This window comes from Dromaius novaehollandiae, chromosome 1, assembly GCF_036370855.1.
Source record: "Dromaius novaehollandiae isolate bDroNov1 chromosome 1, bDroNov1.hap1, whole genome shotgun sequence".
Classification (NCBI taxonomy): Eukaryota; Metazoa; Chordata; class Aves; order Casuariiformes; family Dromaiidae; genus Dromaius; species Dromaius novaehollandiae.
Window position 1 is genome coordinate 119,291,971 of NC_088098.1, and position 11,375 is coordinate 119,303,345.

General features: G+C 39.2%; 1 long non-coding RNA gene across 8 annotated transcripts in view; it reads left to right on the plus strand.

Annotated features, from left to right (window-relative positions):
- Nucleotides 1–10,685, plus strand: part of LOC135330673 (uncharacterized) — a 21,465-nt gene extending 10,780 nt beyond the window's left edge. For 7 of the 8 annotated variants that reach the window (XR_010392642.1, XR_010392643.1, XR_010392650.1 and 4 more), the window contains one exon: nt 10,275–10,685. This is a non-coding gene — a long non-coding RNA (uncharacterized LOC135330673). Of the gene's footprint in view, nt 1–398; nt 1,038–10,274 lie in introns of those variants that run through there. The other variant, XR_010392640.1, reaches the window with a different exon arrangement.
- Nucleotides 10,686–11,375: the final 690 nt, after the last annotated feature.

Genomic DNA, 11,375 nt, shown 5'->3' on the forward strand with positions numbered 1-11,375 from the left:
GTCACCTGTGTGTAAATACCTCACACTGGCCCTCTGCAAGGAAGGAATGCTGATAGTTGAAGGTTCTGCTGGTGATCACTGGGACAGCTGTTATCTGCACAGGTGTATGACTTAACAGAGGGAGAGACTTACCTTGGGAGGGACCATGGTAGAAGAAAGACTACTGAAGGGACCACCCCAAAATTCTTCTCCAAAAAGAAAAGGAAATTTTCCATTAATTGTCCAAAACATTTTGATTTTAGGTGGGCACTGTAGTACCCTGCCATTGTGAGAAACAGAACACAAGAGTAACCATGGGCAGTAAAAATGCAGGAGTGAGCATGACTATCAGATGAGAAAAAGAAAGTGTAATTTCCTCCCTTTGTATACTCAGAACTACTTTCTCTCTTGGTCTTCAGGTATATGGTAGAACATGGCATAATACTACGATGCAGCCTGAATTAAACCTTTCCATTCAGTTGCATAAAGGTAACCTGAGAACAGACTGTACAGAAAGAAAATGCTCATCTTACCTCAGCTGTTTGCACATTCACCATATTATAAGGCTTGCTGCACTGAACTGTATTAGCTAAGGTTGTAGATGGGTATCCTTTCTAAACTCCCCTTTTTGTTATTTAAAAAATCCAGCACAGGAACTTTGTGTGCTTTGTTTCAACTCAAGAATTATTGGGAACTTAAGCAAAATCAGTTATTTTTTACATATATATCATGAAGGAAAATATATTTTCTGTTAATCTCCAATTGAAATGTCACACAATCATAATGCAAAAGATGAAGAGTGGCATGTGCGGCCATTAAGGAAAAGAAAACAATCTAAGTCTGAAGAAAAATCAGTATTTTTGATGGTACAAATATTTAAAACTGAAATATCTATACTGATGAAGTAAAACACACTATTCTTTCTAGGCAACATATAGCTGAAGTTGTTTACAGTGCTATATGAATATCAAGCTGCTTTAGTACTGAAGTACCCTCATCACAAAGCTTCCTTGTGCTGTTAGCAATGGCCTTAAATAAAGGACTTTTGATACTCACTACTCATAAACTAGTCGACTGCTATTGACAATTTTGCTGCAAGTGCTGAGCCATTTAGGAGGCGGTAGGTCTGCCCCCGCCATGTCTCTTCTATCCAAATGGAAGACTAGAAAGGTGACAGGATTTAGAAGATTAGGCTGCAAGGAAGGGCTGAGAGTTCTGTCAGTAGTACATAAGCCCTAGGACTTAATTTTGATCTTTGTATCAGAGGTATGTAAAATCTGTATCAGACAACAAGGCTTGACACATGAATAGAAATATGATTAATTTATGATAGCTTGATTGTATTTAAAGTAATATGTTTATTCTCACTATTAACCACCAAATGAAACCGTAAAAGAAATATTGTATTTTGTGGGTCATATCAAAACTATAAGGCACTTTGTTGGCTCTGAAGAAGCAGTGATTTAGCACCTTTTCTCGCAGAACTACCTGTGGTAAAGTCACGGACAGAATTTCACAGTACAACTGGAAGCTGTTTCAGAAAGCCCTGTTTTCTGTAGTTTATGATACTCTATTGGGAAAAGAACAACAAATGCTTGAGAAACTTCCCTATTCCTAACTCAGAAGTAACTTTTAAGCTTTTTTTTTCCTTCTGTGGAATGCATACGGAGACACTTGTCTGTTTGGTGTAAAAGAGTTGTATATTGTTGTCTCTGGCTGAGAAGTAGATGGCACTCAGGGTCATCTGGGGTTTGGGTAAAAATTAATGACATACATAGAATTGGGATATTTACCATAACTTACTATGCACTGATCCCACTTCCCTGAAAAATGACACGAACAAGACAATGAAAAGTTCTTTCTTGAGAAAATCAAAGATAGAAGTATTTTTGCTATTGTTTTCAGTCTTAAACTTGCATTTTTTTTGCAGTTGCTTATAAATTTCCCAAACTGAAATATTACTATTTCCAAACTAACCCCAACCTCCCCATACTCCTTCCCCCTCAACAAAAAAAAAAAAAAAGGAAAAAGAAGAGGTCAGTCTGAAGCAACAGCCAGGATAGAAAACTTCTTCCAAGTAGTTAAAGTTTGGCAAACCTATAAATAATGGAAAACAAACAAACAAGGCCTCAACCTGAATATTCTGGACAGAAAAAAAATACAACACACAAAAACCCCACGACTAGAAACATTTCAGCTTTTTCTCAGAAAGAAGTTAGGAGGAAATACATTATTTTAAATTTCTGTAAAACCCTTAGTCTTCTAATTGAAAACTCGCCCATCTGGAACCAGATCTTAATAATCAGTATAGGAGGTGCCTTGGTATGAGAGAGAATTTCTTCTGTTCCTTTCAGATCTATCCCAAATCTCATACTAAGGATGCTCAAGACTCTGAATATCATGCAAGTAGGTACAGCAAGTCTAAGACATCTGACGTATTCCACACATGTAGTGTAGAATATGGCTCTGTGTTACATATACATTGAGTCTGGTCTCAGGGACTGTGTGACATGTACATCAGTTGATTATATTCAGTGTTGAGCTTAGTGAATACTGGCTTTGAAACTGGGACTTGAGTCTGGCCCCTCAGCTTAAGGTGACACTGTCTTTCATATTATCACCCCCAGGAAAAGTAACAAACGTTTGAAGAATCAAAGTTTGCCCATGCTCAATGGAAACTTGTTAAGTTTGCTAAATTCCTCAGCGGTCCTGTTTCTACAATTGCAATACAGCAGTGGGCTAATTGAAATTGCTTATTCTGGCATGTGGTGGCATCAGAGTTCTGGGCACTGGCACAGAGAACAAGGAGTCTCTCTATTTTGTCTATTCAGCATTTCTGTTACTGAGGCCTGAGAGGAAAAAGTATCTCACTGAATGTGAAAGGACAAGGAACAGGGATACTTGAGGGTGGGGGATAGATAGAAATGGAGGAAATAAGCTCTCTGGAGTGGAGAAGATGATGGAGTTAGATGGTACAGACAGGAGCTTCAACTTCAGCAAAGGGAATAACTGTAAGATCAGTCCTGGGCCTTGGGCTTCTTTTGGTAAATACTACTCTTGCTCTGCTTTCTTGGGTTAGTCCTTTCAAACCTTGCCTAACATCATAGATACATCTTCTGATCCATTGTAATATTAGGACTCCATTTTCCTATTTTTATTAAATTTAACGTGCCTTGGTATCTGTACAGGAGCTCAAATGAGAGAACCCAGTGGAGCCTTGTGACATTTCCCATTGTCAATCTTGCATTTTACACAAGTCTGGGTAGTCAGTTTGGGCACAGTATATTTCTGGGTCTGACTCAGGGATCCGAATTACTCACTTCAGGTAGAGAAGATCTGAGGAAGGCAAGCATCTGCCCTTTTAGGGTTAGCTTTTGAGCCAAGGTAACTATTTTGTTGTTGTGATAGCATGCTGGGACATTTCCCATAACATAGTTCAAATAAGACATCTCATTTCTTACAGCTGAGCATTTGATCAGGTTAGCTAGCTTTTCAACAAATTTGTGAAGTATGTGTTATATTCATTTCACTGGCATTAACCTGTCAATTAATAGTAGTATTTAGAATAGTTAAATATCAGGAAGGACTGGTTAGTATGGAACATAAGACCTAAGTAACACAATGTTCTGCATTCCATTTCACGTAGGAAAAGAACTGAGTCTGTCTATTCCAGGTATAAAGTCTAAATTTAAGCATTGTTTTTATATTAGTCTCATATGCATGTAGCTGGCACTGTGTAATTAGCATTTTATGAAATGAATATAGTTTGGTTCTTTGGAACATGTATTAATTCAGACTTCTAGGTGTCAAACATGGGATTCACATTTGATACCAATACACTTAGGATAAGCTTAAAAATCAGAGTAGGGATGTTACATCAATTTTTTTATATACTTACAGTACTGCAGATGCATCTTGGCTGCATCCAGGATAAGGTTATTTTAAAAAAACAGTTTCAAAAAGGAATATATCTGTGTTTTCTCTGAAATTAGTGGGATCTTGATATGAATGTCGTTTTTTAGGCACTTTGAATTTTCTGTGTGCTTTTCATTTAGCTTTGTTATAATTTTTTAATTAGAAATCTTGAAAATTTTGTTCTGCCTGAAATTTGGTTATAGCAGTCCAATCTTGCATAACTGAGGTAATATCTTTAGAAAAATGTATGTCAATACATACAAAATTTGGTTGAGGCTTACTGTGAAAAGACCCACTATGTTATATAGATTGGAAGGGTGAAAAAATTGGACTTGAAGTAATTTTTCTGCTTTTGTTTTTCATAACTGAATTTTACACACCAAGAGATAAAGTTTATGTGCTGTGAGCATAACTGTTATGTGCTATGCTTATAAACTTTGATGATGTGTGTATTCATAAGCATCAGAGTCTGTGCATTCATAAACATGATGGGCCCTGCACATAAAAATATTAGCTATCAGGAGTTATGTTAATTTTATTCTCCAGAAGGGAAAGGATTTATGGGCAATGCACTTAAGAGAGAACAGAGAAGTAGTTTTGTGCAACCATTGGCATAGTAAGTTTCATGTGCAGCTGCTGATAAATCAGATCTTTTGTGGATACACTTTCACATCTCTACAGGCTTTTACCCAGTCTGCACTACAATTTTAAAACAGAAAATTTCTATGAAAGGAATAGTTGTGAAGCAGTTTAAAATACTATTTATGAAATACAACCAATGCAAATGCACAAAATGCACAAACAAATGAACTAGAATGAGTAGAATCCCTTCTTCTCCTGCCCTCACAATCAGGTATCATAGCAGTTGTACAAAAACCAAACCTCATCTTTATGTTACCAACACTTGCCAGTCTTCTATCATCCCTCATATAAAAATACTTTTTCTCATACATCACATGACTGTATACACCTTCCACAATTAGTACTGGTGAGAGAGGTATCAGTAGATAAAGGTGAGCTGAAGAAGATAGTAGTGTGTAAGCTGCAGTGCTTGGCCAGTAATATAGGGTAACTGTGCTGATACCAAAAGATACACTAGTAGAAAAAAGAAGCTGTTTTTATAATGCACATACTTTGCATTTGCAGGGGCTCAAAAATGCTCTATTTTATCTCACTGGCAAAAAATCCTTTTATTAAACTAGCATATATGTAATCAAACCTTGCATATGGTTGATTTTACACATTTTTAAGGAAAGAAGAAATCTTTTTTATGGAAGAATATGGTTCTCCCAAGTTCTTATATGTATTCTGTGTACTGTACTGGTTGTGATATTTTAAATTTCATCTGTAAGATAAAAAAAACTTGATGGAGGGATTTCAGAGGAACATTACTTTTGCATTATATTTTGAGTTTAAAGCATTTGACTTCAATTGCCACTGAGGCAATCTTTACCTCAGTGACCTGAAGAAATGCTTTTAAGCTACAAAATATATCTGTAGTGCAGCATTTTCTTCCCTGTGGAATAGAATCCATCTTAAAATCCAGCTCAACAATAATCACTTACTGGAAAAAGAAAAGTTATGAACACTGATATGTTTGCTAACCAGTGACAAAATATAGGAGTTACTGATTTTGCCAAATTCAGCCGTTTTAAAACTTTTTTTATTTTTAAGAGAAGGACAAAAGCTGCTGTCAGGGCCCTGAATGCACCAGAATGCTTAATTGCCCAAACCAGCTTCATCTGGGACCTTTGCCCACTGGGGGCCCAGGAGCTTAAGCTTAGGCCTGGGCCCTCAGTAGTTGCCTGAGCTGCACTGCAAGTAGGGCTGTGCCTAGCCTTGTGCCCTGCTGTCCTGACACATTCACTGGATTTCCCAGGTTGACCTTGCACCTGACTTGTCACCTTGCATCTGTCTGATGATCACTAGACTGTCGCTGGCGCCTGATTCTGTCACCAACCATGTTCACACTGCTTGCGTACTGTGGTACAGCGTCCTTGTAAGTGAGGTCACTGTCCCTGCTGTGTCATGGTCACCCTTGGCTCCCAGCTCATCTTCCCTCCTGGAGCAGCCCTGCTTTTGCTGCTTCCTGACAATTGCATTAAACAACAAAACTATGCTAGTCTGTCATATCCAGGCAGCCATGAGCAATGTCAGATCTGAATCAATTTACTGATGTGCTCGTTGAAAATAAGAGTACCAGCAATGACTAAGAGGCCTGCAATAATTAGAAAGCATTCAGTCAAGATGCAAGGCTTTTGAATCACTACCTCTTGACTGTGCCTGTGTGTAGCACAACAAATGTATAAAAGCTTTTTCATCTGTCGCAACATTCTAGGGACAAGTATAATTTGATATTCTTCCCCATTTGGTAAGTGTGGAGATTGGCAAGCACAGTTCTTTATTAAGAGGAGTACAAGAAACACCAGCCTCTGCATACAGTCTACCATTTATGATACATTGTGCCACTTTGTAGCTAGGGCAGCCATCAAAGCTATTCCCAGATCAGTAAAGGACATGCTGTACTTCAGCTGGAATGAACAATGAAATGGGAAACACTACCAATATCAACAACGGTGCAATGCAAAGCACTTCTCAAAAGTACTACTACAAAGAAGGAAAAAAAGAGCATTTTCACTTCCATATTCAAATACATGTTCAAACTATCTACATTAAGCACCTGTCTCAGATGCTTGGGCTCTACTTCCTTCCTAAGCAAAGGCCAGCTGCATCCTAGTATATACTAACAGCAGTATAGCTAGCAGATTCAGAGACGTGATTATCCCCCTTTACTCAGCACTTGTTAGACCACATCTAGAATACTGCATCCCGTTTTTGCCCCCCCACCCCCACCCCAAATATAGAAAAGACATTTGGAGGGCCACCAAAATGGTTGGGCTGGGGCACTTGCCCTGTGAGGAAAGGCTGAGGTACAAGGGCTTGTTCAGCCTGGAGGAGAGATGGCTGTGGGGGACCTAAGAGCAGCCTGCCAGGACCTGCAAGGAGGTTATCAAGAAGATGGAGCCAGGCGCTTCACAGCGGTGCATGGCAGAAAGACAAAAGGCAATGGGCATACATTGAAACAGAAGAGAATTCAGACTGGATGAGGAAAAGTTTATTCAGCATGAAGACAACAAGGCAGTGGAGCAGGTTGCTCAGAGAAGTTATGCAGTCTCCATCCTTCGAGGTTTTCAAAAACAGATTGGATAAATCCATGAACAACCTAGTGCAACCTCAGAGCTGACCCTACTTTGAGCAGGAATTGGACTAGAGACCTCCTGAGGTCCCTCTCAACCTGAATTATTCTACAATCCCATGCTCTTAAGTGTCTTCTCTCTTTTCATTGGCTGTACAGAAAGGCTAGGCTCTGAACTGGATGCTCTGAATCACAATTAGATGTTTGCAGTAGCCAGTACGAGTGACTTGCTTCCCTCTTCCTCCCCTGACCCCCTAGACAGGATCTGGGAACCAAAAGAATTAAAGGAACCTATCCCAAATAAACTAGGCTTTGACAATAATAAAGAATTTTACTGAAATTTTTAAACACCAATGCAATACATAAAGAAAAAATGTAATAGAGCATGAAAGATTCATATGTTAAAATAATTGCAAATATTCACAGTTTGTGATCATGTAGGTAATGAATAAGAAAGAACATAAATGCAAGAAAAAATAGTTAATGTTTTAAACTAAAAGATTAGTTCAAGGAACAGTATCACGTATGGGAAGCAGTCTTACTGAAATTACCACAGAGAAGGTACCAAGGCATCTACAAATGGGAATGCCATGTGAATACAGATTCAAGGCTAAGAACAGTGTCTTGATTCAGAAACCTTCTCTTATTAATGTAAAGTTATTGTAATTCATATAAAGTATTTCATTATTATTAGAGTACTCTATATAAATGTATTCAATTATAATATAAAATTATTTATATTCTATTTACAGCAATAAACTTACATTTACATAAGCTGGCTTTCTGAACTTTGCCCATGAAATACCCTAGCTCATTTCTGACTTGTAAATTTTGGTAGTTCTGTGCCAGTGAATTCTGGCCATCTTATTTCCTGCTTGCCTAAGTGAAGCTAAGTTGAACATTTCCTGCCTAGCACTATTACTTAGAGCATCATCATATCTGACCACTTCAGTTTAACAGTACATTATTTGCTCAGTTCTCTTATGCAGGGTAATACTCTTTGCCCTACTAAAGGAGTTAAGACTAAATTATAGGTCTATACCTATTTACATACACATAAGAGAGGTAATGTGAATGTCAGTGGTAGTGGATAAGGTCAAAGGTAGTTCAAAATGCTTGGCACCTCGAAAGCCAGGCCACCACCATTTAAGTGTCTAAATACAGATTTAGACATTTATATTTAATCTAAATCTATGGCTTTATTCAGAAATGTACTCCAAACATTGATACTGGTAACACTTGACTGCATATTTAGGCAATCTGTAGCCAGGACTGTTAGTGTTTAAATGCTCGAGATTATTCTAAACACATCAGTGTGACTACACTAATTTCAGACAGCTGTAGTATACTAGTATACTAGCCATGCCTTTTGTGTTATAGATTTAGTCATGTACAAAGACAGGAGCTGACCTTAATAAAAGAACACAGAACAATACACAGTCCTGTAGAGGGAAAACCACTAATAAAGAACAGCCCAGCTGTCTATTCACTAAAGCTTGTGCGCCAGTTCTTGCCTTCATCCTTGCCCAGAAAGTATTGCCAAAATACAAGCGCTTGGTCTATCTCAGGATTTCCTGAACTGGTTTGGAAGTGGTTCAAGCCATTTTTGCTAAGGTCTTTTTATAAACATACCTGTAGTGAATAAATGAGCAATCAGACTTTCAACCTCAGTTGAAGAAGAAAAAGGATGCATTACCTCAGATTCTGCTCGGGAGGCCTGAACACCTTGCAAGGTTTTATCATTTCCTGGTGCCTGAAAGCCGTAATTTGTTTAACCTTTTTTTTTTTTCTCATCCCTCTCATCCTGGCAGCTCAACTGGTAGATAGTTTAATGGGTCCCAGCACAAGGGAATTTGGGGTGGAAGTCACTAACAGTGACACTAGGAGATAGAAAATCCTATAGCCTCCTTAAGAGTGGGGATGGAGAACTGTAAGGTCTGACAAAGAGCCAAGTCAGCCCAACTCATTGCAAACCACCTGGTGGCCTTCTGGATTCATACTCCCTGTATACCTCTGTTGGAACTGGGAACTGACTTAACCATGTGAAGAGCAGGCTGGCTGATGTGTTAGCACAGAACCATTTGTATGACGTTATTCTTCTAAAACTAGTTTCAGATCTTAGCTGCACGTGCGTTTCTCGCACAGGTGCTTGTGGCATTCTGCCCTCCCCAGAGCGTTGCGGACAGCCTGGCAAAGCTGCAGCACGAATACCTGAGGGATAGCCTCACACCAGCAGAAGAACCCTGCCAGGCAATCGACACGCTATTTTAGTAGCTCTATTCTGGCAGGACTGTCCCAGTGGGGCTTGACGCCACGGGCCCAGTTGACCTCACCACTGGCATGCAGTGGTGATCATGAGGTGGGCAGGGGCATTCTCAGCATAAGGTCAGCACCAGCCTTGCCTGTTCCCTGGAATAGCGTGCTGAGGTGAAACTACTGTCCCCTGAAAAGCCTGCCTTACAAAGAGTGCTGGCCGACATAGCAATTAGCCTACATTAGCGATGCCACAGAATACGCTCCAGGGCTGAAACGGTGTGCATAGCCAGAGCCAGTCTGCAATGCACCTTATAAGAAGACAGTGGACACACAGCTGAATTGTTTTACATGCATACTAGAAAGACCAAACTGTTTTTATTCTGGTTTCATAAGGCTGAGTGAACTGCATCTTTATTAGTCCCTTAGTCCAAATTTTAACTCCTGGTAAGGTTCAGCCACTTCACAATTTGACAGACCCCTCTTGGACAGAGATCTCAAAGAGATTTTAAAGAAGTTTTGTGAAAATTGGTTGCTGGGTAGATGATTGATCCTATTTAATTAGTTAATTTTTTCTCACTGTGGGAAAAGCTGCACTATAAGCTTAACAGTGAATGCTTCTGTTTGGTCTGCCAAGCAGCACACACATAACCCCAAATGAACCACAGTACACAGTCCCCTTTGCTTACATAGTGCAGGGTCACATGCTGGACCTCTGGGTAGTTCAGCATCTGAGGTACAAATGGAATCTGGAAATGTGAAATAAAATATTGGGCTGGGAGGGGATAGGAGATCTGGGAGGAAAAGGGAGTAGACAGTCATGCATCATTGCTTCTACTGCTTGAAGAACAATTCTTAGTGTGGTGAATTCAGCTATGTGGCCAGTTTAGAGAAATGTAATTTAAAACCTGTCACAATTATTTTTTCCCAGGTACCAGGAGGTTTTATGGTCATGTAGGCACACTAGCAGAACATACTTCTAAGAACTTTCTTGAACAGATTTGTGAAGTCAGGATACTGCAAATATCATGTGTCAGAATTTCAAAGACAACACCCCTCCAAAGGGAACACAAGAAGCTTTCTCTTGACATCAAGAACAAAGTTTTCGTTTTAGCCAGTGAAGACATACATTCTGCTGCACAACTACGGAGCGAGGAAACTGTATTTTGTATCACTGGATAAGCTTCAAAAGAAGCTGCCAATGAAGGATTGAGGACATTTTTTTTGACTCTTCCAGGAATTTCCTACAGAGAAGCAAAAGCTTTACATTGAATAGCTGCAGGTAGATTCAACTTAACTGTGTTAAAATCAACAGAACCAAATACAATTTTTTAGAGAGAAATGCGTTGTGTTGTAGTATTCTTCTGGATGTGAGTGAAACTTTATGATTACATTAACCTAATGCCTTTTTCATCTTTCCAAATAGAGGGAAAACAGATCTTCCTAGAAGTTGGAAATTTAGGATGTAAAGGATGTAAAGGAGTTCCCAGAAGGGAAAGAGACAAGATTGCAGTACTTGATCACAACATTTTTAAAGAACAATTCTTCAGGAAGGCTGATGTTAAAAGAAAACTGTTCTGCACTCCTACAACCACATATTTATTTATCACAGAAACTGGTTTCAAAAGGACTTGTATGACAGAACCTAAAAGGATACATCTCTCCTAAAATAAATACCATGGCCTCTTTCCCAGAGGCTTCTTCCCAAAAGACTCCATTGTTTTGGGGAAGGACGTTGAAATCGATGCAAGCAACTTGTCATACTTAGGCGTAAGATTTTGAACCTGTCTCTTTATAAAGTGAGAACATCAAGGAATAAATCATAACCATTCAAGAGAATATCAGAGAAAACCCAGGGAGCAGCACATTTTTTTTGTAGCAAGCCTCATCCGGCAGCAACAGCAGCAATTCTAGGACCTTCTGGTCCAGAGGCGTGCCAACCTACACAATATGCAGTACTGGCTGTCAGTCCCAACCCCATACTATCAAAGCCAGGCTCTGATGATGACTCAAAAGCATATCTATCTACATT